Source organism: Triturus cristatus, chromosome 5_2, assembly GCF_964204655.1.
Source record: "Triturus cristatus chromosome 5_2, aTriCri1.1, whole genome shotgun sequence".
NCBI classification, from domain to species: domain Eukaryota; kingdom Metazoa; phylum Chordata; class Amphibia; order Caudata; family Salamandridae; genus Triturus; species Triturus cristatus.
In genome coordinates, this window is record NC_140588.1 from 800867333 (window position 1) to 800885371 (window position 18039).

An 18039-nucleotide genomic window follows, 5' to 3' on the forward strand; every position below is an offset into this window, starting at 1 on the left:
CTTTGGTCATCCTCGCCGCTCCTGGGGTGTTGACGCTGTTGGTCTCCCTTGTCGGCGCTTCATTCAAACGCGCTCACGACAGGGGGAGACTACAGCTCCCAGGCTGCCTTGCGGCCGACTTCCGCTTCTCTTCGCGCCCGGAGGCGCTCAAAGGAGGAGGCTCCCTCCGCGTCGCGGGACACGCGCGGGCGGCGCCGGGCTAAGCCCGGGCAAAGGGCGGGCCCTCTGGAGCCCTCTGGAGCCGAAGGAGGCCGGGCCGGGCTCACCCTCTTGACTTTTCTCCTCTACTGTTCTCATTCGAGGGTAATTTTGTTTGGATTGGTTTACCCTACCATATGTTATTGCCACTCCTGTTTTTCTTTCCTCTAAAGCTCTGTTGTATGTATTACTTTAGGGGTGTTTTTTATTAGTGACACCAACATGGCTGATTGTTCCAAAAAGGGCACCCTTGATAGTTATTTATTTAAAGTCAACTCGGGATTAGATCGCGAAACCACTCTCGCAGAACTAAGGGCGAGGCGCCGTAGCTCTATTGAGCTCATCAAACATTTGTCTTTATCTACGGCCCCTCCATATGAAGTAACTTCCCCAGACAAGAGTGGTCCACCTTATCAAGAGACTTCATCCCTCCCGGGTAAAAATGACCTTGTAACATCACCTAGAAACCCAACTTTGGATGAGATATCTAATGATTTGTCCGAAACTGCTTTACCTTTACCCATTGATTTAATCACCGATCTTGTTGTACCGATAGGGCAATTACGACAAGCTATTAAGCCTTTATCCCAAAAGGTTAACTTATTTAGGCAACCCAAATTATCTGGCCCATTACCTAGAAAAAGGAGAAAGATAGACCCTGAGTTACAAAAGAGTAAAAAGAAAAAAACAAGTTGTAACTCTGATTTGGTTCATATTGACAAAGGTCCTATTCCTTGTATTGATAATATCTCTCTCTCCGGTACGTCTACATCCTGTTCTGTAAACGATATAATCTCTATTGGGTAATATAGATAAGTTATTGAAATCTCTTATGCTACCCATTGTCGAGAGTTTAAAAGCTATCGAAAAAAGGCTAGAGAAAGTAGAATCTCTAATGGAAAGCAAAAGGGAATCAACTATGAGCTCTGTAAAGCCAACAACAGTATCCCCTATTGTCTCGGATTCTGTTGTACCACCCTCTATCGCATTATCGCAAGCGTTGACATCCCAAGTTAGCCCGAGTACAAATAATGTAATTAGTAACAACGTAGGAGGAACTACTACTCCCAAGTCAATATATTTAAACAAGGTTAGAGATTGCTTGGGAGAAAATATTCCAATACAAGGGGGGCCAATGTGTAATAGAAAAAGTCACAACTTGGTTCCTATTACAAAATCACGTGGCCCATTTTCTATTGACCTGCCACCAGAAGCTGTCCCTCTTGTAGTTGTACTTGTGGGTGTTCCAACTATAAAGGATGATGTAATGGAGGGATATCTACAGCTAAAAAACAAGGTGATTCATTGGCTTGGACAAAATCGCCCTCTCCCCTCGTACATAAATGGGGAGATCTTACATGTCAGGCGTTTACCTTGGTTGGGAAATACACCAAAGAACATAAAAGGGGACATCATTTTAATTAATTTCAGGGACCCTAGAGCCGTTAGCCATATTTTAAACTGGCATACAAATCACACAAGGTCTTTTATTACTACTTGGGAACTAACTTATTTTTTTCCCAGACCTAAGATAGCTTCCACCATTAATTCTGGGGCTTTACCCTGCATTCAACCTAATCCTCCCATTCCGCTGAGAAATCGTTATGAGGCTTTAGCAAATCTTGATGACGTGGATTGACTCAATAATTTTAAGGCCCAGACATTGGTCCCTGAAGAGCCAATGCCTGATGTACTTCCAGTTTCTAACGAGTCAAGAAATCCTGCACCTGAAGTAAGCGCAGACACCTGCACTAAATATCTTACTGTCCCTGATCCTTTATCATCTGTTAATTGTTTGGCCAACATTGAGGATATCACGGGGAACTTACTCTCCTGGAATATTGCAGGGCTATCCTCTAAACTGGAATCTGTGGATTGGACATGCTTTGTTAATAATTTTGACTTATGCATATTCCAGGAGACTTGGTTATGTGAACCCTCTTTCGTACATGGATATTTGAACTATTTTGTGCCTGCATTGAAGGGCCTAAGGGGGAGACCCATGGGGGGCTTAACAATATGGGTCCGCCAGTGTCTAAAGTTGGTTATCAAAGTTGTTGACACCAAAAATCAAGATATCCAACTAATTAGATTGGACTTGGATAAACTAGGAATGTTGGATATCTACAATGTCTATGTCCGGAGTAACAGGGGGGGGAGTTGCGAGGTTTTAATAGCCTTGGGCAGTCTTCTTGACATTCATTCCTCAAATAACAATATCGTCATCGCGGGGGATTTTAATAGAACATTTGAACCCCTAGTTAACGAAGACGACCTTTTCGGTGATGAAGAGGATCGACACTGGGGAGTCCCTAAATTAGAGCTCACTTCGGTTGCGCGTTGGACCGATGATGTGATCGGTCTGAACACCTTATGTTACGATAAGGGCTTAAGAGCCCTAAATGGAAGGACTAGTGGTGTTAGAAATGGGTCAAGTACATTTGATAATGGGCGATATAATAGTAGAATTGACTACGTCTTATGTAGTCTTAAACTATGGCCCCTGATCTGTGATATGGAGGTTGTTGGGAGGGTAGAGAGCGATCACAACCCCCTGTGTACAACCCACAAATGGTGGTCCCACATTAACCGGCCCACAGGCTTTCTTGAGACTGCCCCTCCCTTGGCCATTTCCACTAATGATATGCGTAGATTAAGATGGGAAAATGTAGTAATTAATCACCAGGCTATTGCTAACATTAGTGGAGATGTTGATAAAGCAATATCAGCTATAGAGCACTTTAATTCTCTTAGCACGGGCTTAGACGAGGTAGCAGGATTACACAACACCCCCTTTCGTACAATCAAAGAGTACTTCCTTAAACCTGTGAAAAACAAAGGAGCTAGAGCCCCACAGCCCGCTAAGTGGTATAACGATCAGTGCAGGGAGGCGCGATTAGCTTTAGGTAAAGCCATCAAGGGGGGGCAATCTGCTGTAATTCAATCCGCCAGAAAGGATTATAAAATTTGTATACTTAAGGCAAAGAAAACTTGGGATGAGCACCACTGGTCCGAGTTAAAGGCAGCCAGTGATAGAAATGACTCCCGGTTATTCTGGCACATTGTTAGGTGGGGTAAATCGGGTCATCCTGAGCCCCCGCATAACAATGTGCCTGAAGAAGAATGGGTAAAGTTTTTTAAAAATCAGTACGCCGCACCAAACAATGCTAATTTGGGCTTGGAAACTAGTGTAGATCTCCCCAAAGAAAATTTCTTTGACATTGCTGAGATCAGGTTGGCCCTTAGCACGGTCGCTTGTGGACGTGCCCCTGGTCTTGACGGAGTGCCTGCTGATCTATTTGTCAATGATAAAGAGCGTTGGTGTAAGTATATCCACCTTCTCATCAATGCTATAGCAATGGGTGCAGCGGTACCTATATCATGGCAGGGTGCAGTAATTATTCCTGTCTTCAAGAAAGGTGACCGATCCCTGCTGGGTAATTATTAGGGGTGGGCGACAATTTCCGTTCCGCTCCCGGAAATTGCGACAATTCGACATTTCCGCGTTCCGACCGGAACGCGGAAATGCCGAATTGTCGCAATTTCCGGGAGGGAACGGAAATTGTTGCCTGGCCAAGCACTTGCAGATATAAATAAAGCAGGTGCCCGAGTTGAAGCTCAAATTCAGTAACGCATTCATCGGCACAATACATTCGGGAGCTAGGTCGAGGCTGGGCAGGTGTGCTGTTCTCCCCATATCGACCGTCAAAAACTAGCTGTGGTGACGGTCCTTACCTGTCGCGCAATCCCCGTGTAGTTCCTGACACCAGCTGCTCTGATCGGTCTCTGGCCCGCGGCGTCTCTGGCCCACGGGCGGCATGTGAACTGCATGGAAGCCCCGCCCCACACACCAGCGGTGGGCAACATCTTCCGCCCTTTCCCCCACTACGATGGACAGCTGACTCGAGGGACCCGCAACCTGTAGCGGGCGGCAGCGGCAGGCCGGAAGCACCAATTTCCGCGATCACGGAAATATCGCGTGATCGCGGAAATTGCTTGCATTCTCGCGAGAATTGGCGGAAGTGCCTTCCGCCAATTCCGCCCACCCCTAGTAATTATAGGCCAATAAGCCTTATAGACACTATTCAAAAGGTTGTGGGGCGTGTGATCGTCAATAGGCTCCTGGATTGGGCAGAGGAGACTAACGCACTTTCGCCATTTCAGGCAGGCTTTCGTCGATCCACAAGCACGGTGGACCAGGTTTTTCGTTTTACATTGTTGCAATGGAGGACCGTTGTGCTGGGCAAAGGTAGTTTGTATGCTGCCTTTGTTGACCTACGGGCCGCTTTTGACCTGGTTCCCCGGTCTAAACTATGGTCGGTCCTTAAGAAGAAGGGTCTCCCAAGTGAGTTATTATCTTTGATAATGAGGCTTCATGAATCCAATTATGCCAGAATTCAGTGGGGGGGATTGGGCTCGGTTACCGCAGACTTCCCTGTTGGGAGGGGAGTGTGGCAGGGTTGTGCAATGGCTCCCGTCCTTTTCACATTGTACATTAATGATGTTGTTGCCCGTATGACTTCTGCTCAAGTGGACGCCCCTTTTTTAGCTGGGACCAAAATCCCTATTTTAATGTTTGCAGATGACACGCTCATCCTATCTAAAACTCCTAGCGGATTGCAGCGTGCCTTGTCCATCTTCGATCAATTTTGTGGGGAGTATGGCTTAGAGGTTAACACAGCCAAAACAAAGCTTATGATTTTTAACCCCCATCGTAGCTTTAAATCTAAAATCATTTTAAATGACCGCCCGTTAGAAGTAGTGAACACTTTTACATACCTGGGCATGCATATATCTAGCGAGAAGAATTGGCGGAATCATATTGACATTGCTACACTCAGACATAGGCAACTGGCCGGTGCTATTACTACAGAGCACAGAAAAGCCTTGTCCAAACCTGTAAAACCTGTTTTACAGGTTTATGAGGCAAAGGCTCTAGGCTCTGCGCTTTATGGTGCCGAGCTTTGGGGCTTTGAGAAGGTGGCTGCACTCCAATCTTCAGAAAATAAATTTCTCAGGGCAATAACTGGTGTCCCTAAAAGCACACCATTGCTGCCCCTTAAATATGATTTGGGTAGAAGAGCAGTTTCAGATCTGGTACAACTTCGCCCGATCTTATATTGGCGCAGGATATGGACGACTCCTGCGCTCTCTCATTACGCAGAGGGTTTTTTAGACATTATACGATCTAATGTACACCATAAAATTGGATGGTTAAAATCACTTAGGACATCCCTGTCTGAGCTTGGTATGTGCTCACTCTGGGAAGATCCGGCGAGAGCCACTTTTCCATCCAAAAGTATTCTAAAAACCACATACTGGGAGTTGGTTGCCTGCCGGCTCTGGAGTAGCTCCAGAGCTGGTTCTATGACTGGAGAATTTTTAGAGGCCAAGATGTATCCCTGTCTAGAACCATACTGGGATATTATAACCAGGCCAGGAGAAAGGAAGCTCCTTTTTCAACTGAGAGCAGGTGCACTTCCCCTCAAATCTCTGACAGCTAAGTGGGCAGGGGGATCTTGTGATAGTTGCCCTGTTTGCGGTATTAATAACGAAACCATCGGACATTTTTTATTCTCCTGTAAATCTTACGCAGCACCAAGGCGTATCTGTGTAAAAACCTAGGAACAACCAGTAGTACCGTTGCCCTGCGTATTATATGCACTAGCACTTTGACTTGGATTTCAGTAGCCACCGCAAAGTATCTAGGATGGGCGTGGTCGATTAGACAGAGATTGCTAGCCATTTGACTACTCTGTTGACCACGCAGAGACTGCTACTCTTTTGACTATTCTCTGCTATGTTATTATTTTTTTCTGCATTTTATCTCCTGTATCATTTTTTAATTCATCTCCATTTAAAATATTCTATTTTTATAAACTTGTCATTGATAATAGAACAGTATGTTTTACCCAGGGTTATTACCCAAGTTAGAAAACTTTGCAAAGTATGTCTTGTATTTGATGCCTTGACTGGAATTTAATCTCCATTTTAAATTGTTGTATGTAATTGTTTATTGTAAAATTGTATCCTGCTTTTATGAATGAAATTCGAATAAAGCATACTTTGACTTGACTTGACTGTTATTATTTAGGTAAAAATATTAACAAGGTACCCCATATGTCTTGCAGCTCGTCTACTTATCACTGATTCAGAAAACTGAGTGAATGTGTGTTTCGGTGTCATGGGCCCCACCGATGAACAAATGGAGTAAGGGTTTTCTGGGTTAGTGTCGTAAGGAAAGGTTTATGATAGCCGCGCTGCATCACAGGTGCCTTTTAAGTATTGCCAGTAAAGTATCTATTCTTAAATCTTTGTGCGCTTAAGTTGAGAGTTTATGTTTAATGCTATAAAATGGCATGGATTTGGTCTCATTTTTTAAACCTTACCTCCTTTTTATATGACTCTCCTAAAGCTGCTGTTCTTATTAATAACACTCAATCATCAATCATTTTTTCAGATATAGGTGCCCTCTTTCACCTCACATTTTTATTTTGGATTTGGAGTTCTTTTTTAGCAAAATTCTAACTGTAAAGGTTTTCAATATGGGATAGAGGAATTTAAATATGACTTTATATGTGAATGTTGCTGATATAACATTACCAGCTTTTTTCTACAGAATTTCACCTATTTTCTGTACTCTCTAAAGAGGCACAGAATTCTGGAGGTACTGTGACCTGGGAAATAAACTGGAAGTGACCTACTTGAATGGGCGTAGACAATGTGAACGGTGGTGTGATGGAGTTCCTCCTTAAGAAGGCTTGCTTCCTTAGCGCCATCGTCTGTGCGTTTCTCACACCAAAGACGGAAGCTCTTCTGATATTGTGTACTCTTTCCTGTCCAACTCAGCTGCCTCATCACTTGAGCCCTCCACCACACAGCCCTTCACGTTTTCAGTTACTCTAACAATGTTCAGATGAAATACTGATCCATCATGATGCCCTGGAGACTTTTGGCTGTGCTCTCCATGATTCCTGCTGATCACTCAGCCTCAGACGCGTGTTCTATTAATTTTAACAGCTTTTTACTTGGCCCAGGCACTCATGATGATTCCTTTCTGACTTTCACCATTGTTCCTCGCGCACATAGTCAAGAAGATCGCTTCCAAGTAACTTCCTAATGCTGCAGTGATGTGTTCTAGCCACACAACTGAGCTGAGATCTACTGGTTCTGCCCCCACATTGTCTCTCGGGCCTAATCTAATTCCTCAACCCTATTGATAGTGCTATCCATCTCATAAAGGCACTGTTCAAAATCGCAACAACTCACACCATAGCCTGAAGGAAATAGTCAAATGGATGGCCAGTTGCTGCCTTAATGGAGACAAACAGACATCATCATGCTGTTGGGTAACAATCCTAACATTCATTCCATCAGGCTGGCCAGACTGTTTGGAAAACGTTCCTTACCCATAACCCTCCGCAAGGAGCTTGAGGGTATGGCTTCACAACACTTTTTTTATGGAATCTTAAGCAAGGAAAGGAAACTTTCGGCCAGTTGTTACGGCCTTCTCTGAATGCTTAGGAAAATTCTAGATTTGCTACCACTCCTTTCGAGAAGGCTGGCTGTACTCTCATGCCTGGATTATGGGAACTCTCTGTGTCCTGGAGCCCTCACTAGTAATCAAGAGGCTTCAAGTTACACAAAATGTGGCTGCCTGCCTTTTCCTAAACATTCCGAGACATCAGTCAGCCCAGAGCGCCTTGGAAAGGCTTCACTGGCTCCCGATTGAACAATGAAAAGTTTAAGGCCCTATGTCTGGCGCATACAGCATTCCATAATAAGGGCCCTCTTTTATTGCGACCCCTAATGCAGTCTTGTATCTTAGGGAGAGCTCTGAGGTCGACTAATGCACGACTCATGATAGTTCTAAAAATTTGCAGAATGAGATGCGGAGGGCGCACTTGCATCTGTAACATTTATTCTTTCTAAAAGTAATGTGTAATAGAATTTCCAGGAACCACTCTTTCCTCCTTACATTCAGGACCTTAGACACTGACATCACTCTCACACGCAGTGCAGCAGTGCAGGCTGGTCACTGAACTGCAGGCGAGCATGAGCCATGTGGCGCGTTCAGCTTGGCCCGGTGGCCTCACCCCCTAGGACTCTAAGCGCTCAGCAGAGCTGGATTAGATTTGTTTTGTGTATGACAGGCTTTGCTGGGACCTGGTCAGCAGCATGAATAAAGTTGTAGGATGGCTCAAGCTATTTCATAGGTAGTATTGGCAGCTTGCCGCCTAAACCGGTAGAACTATTAATTATGTAAATGTTATGCTACAAAAGTTGGGTCACATTATTCCCTATAAATTGGACTTCTGCTAAATTCTTGTCTATGTTTTGGTAGTAATCATCTGCTGTGCTTTAACTTTCCAGTGTGAATCTCTTGCCTGGGGACCGTGAAGAGTCCATTGGGCTGTCTGAGTGAGCACACAAAGGAAATGTGCAATCCTGCTGATGCTACCCACTTCTTACATTGATCTCAGGTCAGTTAATGTATGCATAGCCGAGTTTTTACACAATGCATAACACCATCTAATTCATTGCTTTCCTTTCATTTGTTCATATGGGTTTCACCATCTTGAAGGTTCAATGGAACAAAACTAGCAAGATGCCACCAATACATGAATGTCAATTTGAGAGGTTTTCTCAAATAAAACTACAGGAAGTTAAGACCAGGCAAATGTTCTAAGCAGACAGGAAAGGAATAGGCAGTGGTGGGTCCTCCGCTATAGGTGCTTACCAATCACAACGCTGCCTTTCAGCGTTGTGATTGGTCAGTGGGGCCTGGCTGTGCTTCCTGTTCCTTGAGGAGAGCAGGAGCAGAGACACGGGACCCGGCCGGAAGGTAAGTTATTTATTTTTTTTTTTTATTATTATGCGCACCTTTGTGCAACCCTCTGCCCCCGCCACCCATGACCCATGCCTGCCGCCACTAGTGCTAACAGAGAAATAGAGCGGTTAACAAGAATGAAAGAGATCTATTGGTGTGATTAAGACACCCAGATTTCATTTGGCAATGAAACCTGAAAATGAATCCTTTGCAAATGAGGAGAGCAGCTTACTCCCTCAATCAGATGGGGGGGGGGATGTTAGCCCTGGTCACACATGCACTGCTCAAAATAGAACAGCAAGGAAAGAGATGGTGCACATAAAATTGATTTGCATGATTGTCAAGCTTACTGGAGGAAAACACAGGGCTAGCTAGAAACAAATGGACAGCAGGAATGCATAGCCTTTCCAATCCATGCATACATTTCTGTCCTAACGCCATTGTTTGTAAATTTGACACAGACATTTGCACAAGAAGTAGAAGAGAAAGGATGCTAGGCATATAGGTCTTTGGGAAAGGGCTGTTGCAAGCAGGATGGGCTGCATGGTCTTATTAGGAGGGATTAGCCCCCCGAGCTAACTCAAAAAGATGGAAACCGGTAAATTCTAATCACTACATATGCTGCAGAAATGATGCTATAAATGCAAGTATGTGCTGTAAAATTCCCTTTTCTAGGCCACTACTTTTTCAAATCAATACTGGAGTACCCTATGAGGGTCAGGGGCGGGGGTCATACAATTGAATTGTGCTAATATTAGTCATTTTTGGTCTCAAGTATGTAGAAAAATTAATTCTATTTTAAATACTGATGCTCAGCTTTGATTCCGTAACATTCAACTAGATATTCTGTTAAACGAATAGCAATGCCTTCCCCTCAGATGTATGCTGAGATATTTCCATTGCCATAGCTTTTAATTAAATAACAATTAGCTCGAAAGACAATTCTAAATTGTGTTTTCACACACAGTGGATTGTTACATCCAGATGAAAGCTTACCAGAAGTGGTGACCCTTCAGAAGAATACAGTGCACTCAATCAGGCAATGGTTTGCAGGACACCATGCTCAGGCGCTACTAGGCGTCCTTGCAGCCTAGACCACATTGGTGTTTCTGCGGTAGCAGTGATCTGGATGGGCACTCTATGACCTGTGAGGAGCATCGGGAGGTAAGGCCAGATCTTGGGCTTCGTTCCCACATGCTTAGTCTATGGCATATGTTAGAAGAGAGAGGTGTGGTCAAGTCTTATAATTTACCCTTTGCAAGATGGTGGTCAGGCAAGAGATTTTAGACTGAATTCCAAATCCAAGATGAAGTTGAGTCTTTTCATGTAATATCAGTTACTGTTTGAATTATATAAAACATTAGAAGAATGCATCACAATGCATTAATTCCCTTATTATTTATATTTTTCCTAGTCCACTTACTCATTATTCTCCTTGCAATCTGAATTCCCTTTGGATCACCCACTGAGTGTCTGTGTTTGGCTTTTCCCTCGCTTCTGATGTCAGGGAGTAGTTAGTGCATTGTTTACCTACTTCTGCATAAACTTCATCTTCAATCAAGAGCTATAAGACTTTCAAGAAGGTTGTTTTGACCATTGTGTATTTTTCTCTGTTAGAAAATGGGTCTCTAGTTGGCAGAGGTTGGTACCTTGTACAAGTAAGGAACACAATCCTAGTCAGGGTAAGCTAGATACACACTAAAAGATAACCTACGCTCACCCATTGGTAGCTTGGGACAGAACAGTTAGGTGTATCTAAAGAGACAATGTGTAAAGTATTTGTGTAACACATACACACAGTAACACAATGAAAACACCACAGAAAGACTCCACATAGGTTTAGAAGGATAGAGATTATTTATCTGAGTAAAACAAGACCAAAATGACAAAACTCCAATCTGCAAAAGGCAAGATATGTTTTTTTAAAGAATAAATGCAAGAACAGTGCTTTGAAAGAAATAGCAATATAAGGTAACTTGAGATCGGGAGGGACCGGGGTGAATCCAAAGTTTGGGCCAACCACGATGGAGGACAGGTCGGCTATGAGACTTCCGCAGGTCCCATTGAAAACATACCTTGGATGGAGGAAAGTGTAGACGCTGATGGCACGATGTTTCAATCCTTTCCACGCAGCTGGGTTGCTGCGTCGTTGTTGAGCTCCGCTGAGATGCAGGCAATGCGTCGCCGTTGAGATATGCAGGCTGTAGAATCGCTGTTGTCTAACAGCCGCTGTGTCGGCGTCGAAGGGCGATGCGTCATTTCTGATCGGTGCATAGGTGACGATGCGTCCGTTTTGTAGAAAAACAGCTACAAAACCCACTTCTGAGGTGCCAGACTGATGGGGGGGGGGAGGGGTACCTCAGGCATTGTATGGTCTTTTGTGTATATGAGACTTCAGAAAACGAGTCACTCTCGATTCCAGTGAGATGGGTTCAGTCCTTGTCCTTAGCACGGCAGAGATCAGCAGACAGCAAGGCAGCTCAGAAAAGCAGAGAAATAGTTCCTTAGAATAGTCAGTCAAGGCAAAGTGTCAATCCTTACAGCTCAGGAGTCTTTACTCCAGCAGAGTGCTTCCCAGGTTCAGTAGTATACCTTTTTGGTAGGGTCAGAGCTCCAGTACTTATACCCAAATATACCTATGAAGTAGGGGTGAATTCAAAGCAGCTCCATGAAGTGCATAAGTCCCCTTTCATCCCAGGCTGTCTCTGAGGGGTCAGGACACAGCCTAGTTAGATGTAAGTGTCTTCTCCCTTTCCCTCTTCCTGAGCAGCAAGGCCATCAGAATGCAGACGAGTCTGCTATCAGAACCACCCTTTCTGTGTTTCTGGCTGTCTGGTGGGAATGCACAAAGTGTAGCTGTCACCCAGCCCAGATGTGTATTGGATACAGGCTGAAGGCACACACAACAAAGTTAAGAGCAGAGAATTGTCCACTGTCTAAAAGAGGCATTTCTTAAATAGTAATGAGGATTTATCATGACCATTCCAAAGATATGAAACATGATTTAGCTACTCCTTTTTAATCATGAATTACAGCATAAGAGTGTTCTAAGGAATTCCCAATGCCAGCCTATGAGAGGAGTAGGCCTCACAGTAGTAAAACGTGAATTTGGTTGTTTGTCACTACAAGGACATGCAAAACTTAAAAGTACATGTCCTACCTTTTACCTACACAGCACCCTACCCTTAGGGCTACCTGGGGCCTATCTTAGGGGTGACCTATGTGTAATAAAAGGGGAGTTTAAGGCTTAGCAAGTGGTTTTAAATGCCAAGTCAAAGTAGGGCCCGGGAATATAGTGTACCACTTTACAAGGGACTTATAAGTAAACTAAATATGCCAATCATGTATATACCAATGTCATGCTTAGGGGAGAAGCACATGCACTTTAGCACTGGCTAGCGGTGGCAAAGTCCTAAGGCCAACAACAAGATATAGCAACAAGTGGAGGTAAGCAGGCAAAACGTTGGGGGAAGACTACCGTCAGGATGACAGGTTTAACATCCTTATAACCGGGAACCTGTAGAAGAAAGTGAAGTATTATTTGGGGCAGGCAATAATACTCATTATCAGTTAATTAACCTGAGCTCAATTGGTAGCTATGGCACAGAGCTCAAAGGCTTAACTTAGGGCAAAATGTGATGTATTTATGCAGTATCAAAAACGTAATGAACAGTAATAAAGTCAAAATCCCAAGCAATAAAAATCCCAAACCAAATTCTAAAAATTTAATAAAATTCAATACACAGAATGACACCAAACAACAAACTTCCAATATGGGGGGAAAAAGATATCAATTTCTAATATTTTAAATAAAAATAGCACAAAAACACGCTAAGTGCCAACATCTACAGAAGTGGCATACCAGGTCAAATGTGCTTTTTGAGGCAAACAGCAATGCAATCCTGCTCAGATACATGGAGTGGATTTGATCCTAACCAAAGTCTGGAAGTCAAAAAGTTTTAAAACGTTTCGATGTCCCACTTCATAAAAGGACTTTGTCACTTTTTTGAGGAACAGTGTTAATTTCTTCCAAGCCTCAACCCAGAATAAGACTTGATCACTTTTTGAGAAAAATAATCCACCCTGGACGAGACCCTGCTCTAGTTGTAGCTGCCCCTGTAGAACTGAAGGCTATACACCTGAAACAGTTGGCCCCACTGGCGCTCTGGAGATTTCCTGCTGAAAATGTTCAAAGTCCAAACGTGTAATGGGACTTAGGGGCACATAAATGAAGGTTACATTTTGAGATTACCAAAAAGCAATCTTTAAGAAATCGCTATTTGGTATTCGCAAAATCCAATGCATCAAAACAGGCTGCAAATAGTGATTCTCTAATTGCGATTCCTTAAGAATCGCAAACGCAATTAGGGAATCGCTATTTGCTATTGCGACTCCATTATTTCCAATGGGCCTCAAGGCCCATAGGTGGGAATGGACTTGCATTGCCTAGATTGCGATTACCTAATTGGTAATCACAAATTATGTAATGCAAAGGCAAGGGTACCCGGGGGCCTAAGGCCCCCATGAGGCACCCCTAACAAAAAACAGGTGCACATGTAAGGCACACACATGCCCTAGGGGCATGTGTGCGCCAAATGGCACTTTGAAAAATGCAGTTCAGTGCATTTTTCAAAGTATACACATATTAGCATCAAGTTGATGGTGATGCTAATTAGCATTTCCTAAATGCACAGTTCACATTTAGGAAAGGCTTCTTGCATATGCATTAGGGAATCGCAAATTGCGATTCCCTATTTGCATTCTCAATTTAGGTAATCACAAGAAATTGCGATTACCTAAATTGTGAATCTCAAAAATGTTCATGCATTGCAAAAGGCCATTTTGTGATCGCAAAAGGGAAATTCTTGCAGATCGCACTGTTTGCGATCGCTAAATTGTTTGATACATGTGCCCCTTAGTCTTTATTTTGGAGGTGTGCGGACCCTTGAGTGCGACAAAGCTGAAATACAATCCATGTTCCTATTCCATCGTTCATATTCGGGGGGGGGGGGTCATCTACATGGACCAATTCTACCTGGAAATAACCACTAAGACTCATCCAAAGTCCCTGTATAACTCCTATCTTCTTCCCGTTTTAGTCTTGGACACTTTGGAATACCTAGGTTATCTTTCGTGGACTATTAGTCCCAGAATTCCACTCCCAGCTATTTACAGAGACCCGGCATCCACTATGCCATGCTTTCAATGGGAGCAGTACTGCTGTTCTTCAGAACTGGATTCTCTCTTCCAGGACTTATGAGATAGGAATTGTACACACCTCTGACTAGTCTTGCACAGCCCACTCATGGGTCTTCACCCAGGGCTTGCAGCTCCTTGGAATTGATTATAAGCTGCTGCTGCTTAAATCTACTTGTATGTACATTGAAGTTTAAACCTGTCTACCGGAACTCTTGTTAATTGTTTTCCTGACCAATGCCTGCCTTGCTTCAGTCAGACCCTGTATCCTATTGCTGTGCAGTATTCTACAGACTTTTTTCTACCCTTGCTTGCATTTTACTTACTCACTTTTCCTGCCTTTCATCTAAACTCAGATGCAGTCCCTGGGGCTGCCCCCTTTCTAATTGTTACTAATATATTGCTTCTGTTGCTGCTATTATTTCCCTTTGTGTATCCCCTTTGTTTCAGTCCTACCAGTTGTTTTTTTATTTTTTTATTAATATTTTCAATAATTACATAGTATTTATGAACAATCTGTAGTTGTGCAGGACACTGCTATTATATACATGTACGCAAGCATTGCTATGTGCAACCTCCAACAAAAACGGTCTCCATCTCCCACAGTCTGATAGCAAAACAATCAGAGTTACCAGCAAATATAGGTTAAAAAATAGTGGACACTCGCAAGATTAACAAGGTGCACAGTGTCCATCACCCGAAGCCCCTCCCCCATCCCAGCTCTCCGTCATCCACCAAGCCTTCCAGAGAATAATATGGAATCCACTTAACCCATATCTTCTGAAATTTTCTGGGACAACCTCTGCTGATGTAGGTATCCTTCTCAGCATCATGTTCATATCCATGGCCTTTCTCCACTCCTGTATTGCGAGGGCCTCCTCAGAACCCCAGTGGTAAGATACATTTCTCTTAGCCACAACCAGGACATGGGTGCAGAATAATAATTGGGCTTGTGGTAAGTCTATATCGTTCAGAATGCCCAAGAGATAAATTTGGATCCATTGAGAGGGCTAGCGAGAACATGGCCAAAAGTTGCCCTATAATGACTCCCCAGTAGACCTGTATTTTGGGGCAGCTCCATATTGTATGGAAAAAGGAGTCCTCTATGTCTTTACTTCTCAGGCAGCACAGGTATGGAGCTCTCCCCATAGCATGAAGTGGTCATCTATCATAGTAGACCCGGTGCAAGATTTTAAACTGGATCAGCCGCACCTTTATTGCTACCTCCAGGGGATGCATTAGGTCCTCCTCCCAGTTGATATCCTCTATGTCTACCACAAGCCCCTCAACGTGTTTGGTTTATTGTTAATGAGGGTCCTGTAATTGGAGGAATTCACACCCTTCCCTAAGCCCTCCATCAATAGCCTCCCTTTGAGCGGTGCTTATTCTGGGAGTCTCTCTCTTGAGAGCCCCTCGGCTCTCCATGCTTGTCGCAGTTGTGCATACTTTAGAAATTGGGTATTGTGCATATCATAATCTCACTGTAACAAAGAGAACGGCATGATATTAGCACCCTCCAGAAGGTCCCCCACCTTGGTGATCTTTATCAGGTCCCAGGACCTGGAACCCCTCAATTTGCTATGCTCAGGTAGCCACTTCCCCTCCCACAACAGTGTTTACCTCATGGGTTTACCCTGCCACCCCATGGATTTCATGGCTGTGGAAGAAGACGTTGAGTTCCTTCACCCCCATGCAAGTAGTGAAGGCAAGAGTTTGGGGCCCGTCGGGACAATTCTAGCTTGAAGGTGGAGTGGTCCGTGGTCCGGGGGGGAGTAGAGCCAATCGTTGACATTAATAAGGTGGGAAGCCAAGTAATACGCATGAATGTCAGGTAGGGCAATTCTGCCATAATATTGGTTACGCTGAAGCAAAGTTAGGGCTACTTTAGGGTGTTTACCATCCCATAGTAATCTGCACAGGTCTCCGTATATTACTGTGAAAATCTCAGATGGGATTTAGTAGTAAGTGTGCTGGAGAGCATTAAGTAGCTTGGGCACCACTATCATTTTGAAGACCGCCACCTTTCCTAGTAATGTGAAGGGTAGTCCAAGCCATTTAGCCATATCCTCTCGATCGATACGCATAATTCTCCCTAGGTTACGTTCATGGCATACCTCTTTATGAAGTGTCAGAAATATCCTCAGGTATTCAAATATCAGAGTGGTATGTGTCAGGCAGTGGGGGAGAGGGAGCCACAATGTTCCCCTGTGAGAAATAGAGAAGTGATTTATCCCAATTAACACGATATCGGGAATAGCTCCCATATTCGTCTAGTATCTGAAACAATATGGGGAGAGACAGAGAGGTACAATAAAGGAAAGGGAGTTGGAGGATAGGGAGGTAGGTTTTTTGCCTCCTGTTACAATATGTCTACCAAAAAGAATCCAAAAAGGATCCTAATAAAACCTACCTAAGATTATGTACTCTGCAATTAGTAGAGTCCTATGCTAGAAAAAACACTTGTTTTTCTAGAGTCCCCTCACTCACCTAGGGTTTCCCCAGGGTGACATGCTTCATCATAGGGGTCCTCCCAGGCATATACTGTCTGGGGCGTGCTGCAACTTGGCGAAATACGCAGGAGCACTTTGATAGTGAGCCCTAATTGTATTCTGCTCCTATCCGGTAAGTGTATAATAAAATGGGGCTAGTAACAGAGAACAGTAACCATTATGTGAAGCTGTCCCTATTTACTTGGTCGGCATGTTTCGTGGTTACCCCAACCACTTCATCAGGACCACACAAGGACCAGCCCTGCGTGTACCACTCCGTGCCTTTAAGAACACTCAGTTAGATTTAAACTTTTTGCAAACATACTTAGTTTGCTAAATACATACGATTCCCATGTAACAAGAATTTCTTAGATGCATAGGGTCGAAGTTTCTGTGCAAAGATATAATGACACATAAGGATTAGTTACACACCCTAGTTCACTAAATAATGTGGACAGGGGACCACAAACAATTTACACTCAATTCAAGTGTCATAAATCTTATGTATTCCTTAGAAAAATCAAGTGCATATTTACAAGTGCTCGAGTGAATATAGTGAAACACATAGACATTTACACACATAGACATAACATAAACATACGGTAGGTTGCGTGGGTAAAACCTACTTTTTTGGAGGTGTAATTCTACTCCATGGTGTTGCTGGGGCGAGGAGGCTCTAGAAATCTAGATTAGGGTGTGAGATATTATAAGAAAGTAACTGGTTTAGCGCACTGGGAATTCTTAGCAAATAAGAAAGACAGAATCATAAAGATTCGTCATGGTGGTTGCTTCCTCTATGAGAATTTACTTGTCTAGATAGGACCTCCAGCCGTAAAGTCTATTAACTCCCAGGGACACCGCATATTGTTGGGTCACTGCCGGTACTCCGTTTTAAATGTTCCAGCAGGCGGGAAAAGTGAACGATTCACAGGTATGTGCACCGAGTGGTTTTGGGCGCCATTTTGGAGTGGTGAATTAGTTCCTTATCCATTTAAAAACAAAACAAAAAATGGATTCTATTGTCCAGCCAAAACTACATTGTGCGGTTCTCAATAAACAATATTTGTAGTGTGCAATTTAAACGTAACGTGGGTTCGGAACCACAAACATTAATGGTAGATGTTATCCGGAAGCGTAAACAGGTTAGAAATACTATTGTTCCGTGATAACTTAGCGGGTGTACACTGTTACGCGGAATGGGAGACATTGTATTTCGGTATTCTTTTGTAAAAAATACTTCGATGTCATTTCTAATGCAACAACATCTTCTCAAGTTTTTCGAGCGCCATCTTGGAGTGGTAATTTTATCCCGATAGTAATAAGAGG

General features: G+C 43.6%; 1 long non-coding RNA gene across 2 annotated transcripts in view; it reads left to right on the forward strand.

Moving 5' to 3' along the window:
• Positions 1 to 18039, forward strand: part of LOC146829292 (uncharacterized) — a 209804-nt gene that overhangs the window by 160226 nt on the left and 31539 nt on the right. For both annotated transcript variants that reach the window (XR_014961951.1, XR_014961950.1), the window contains one exon: positions 8572 to 8681. This is a non-coding gene — a long non-coding RNA (uncharacterized LOC146829292). The remainder of the gene's footprint in view (positions 1 to 8571; positions 8682 to 18039) is intronic.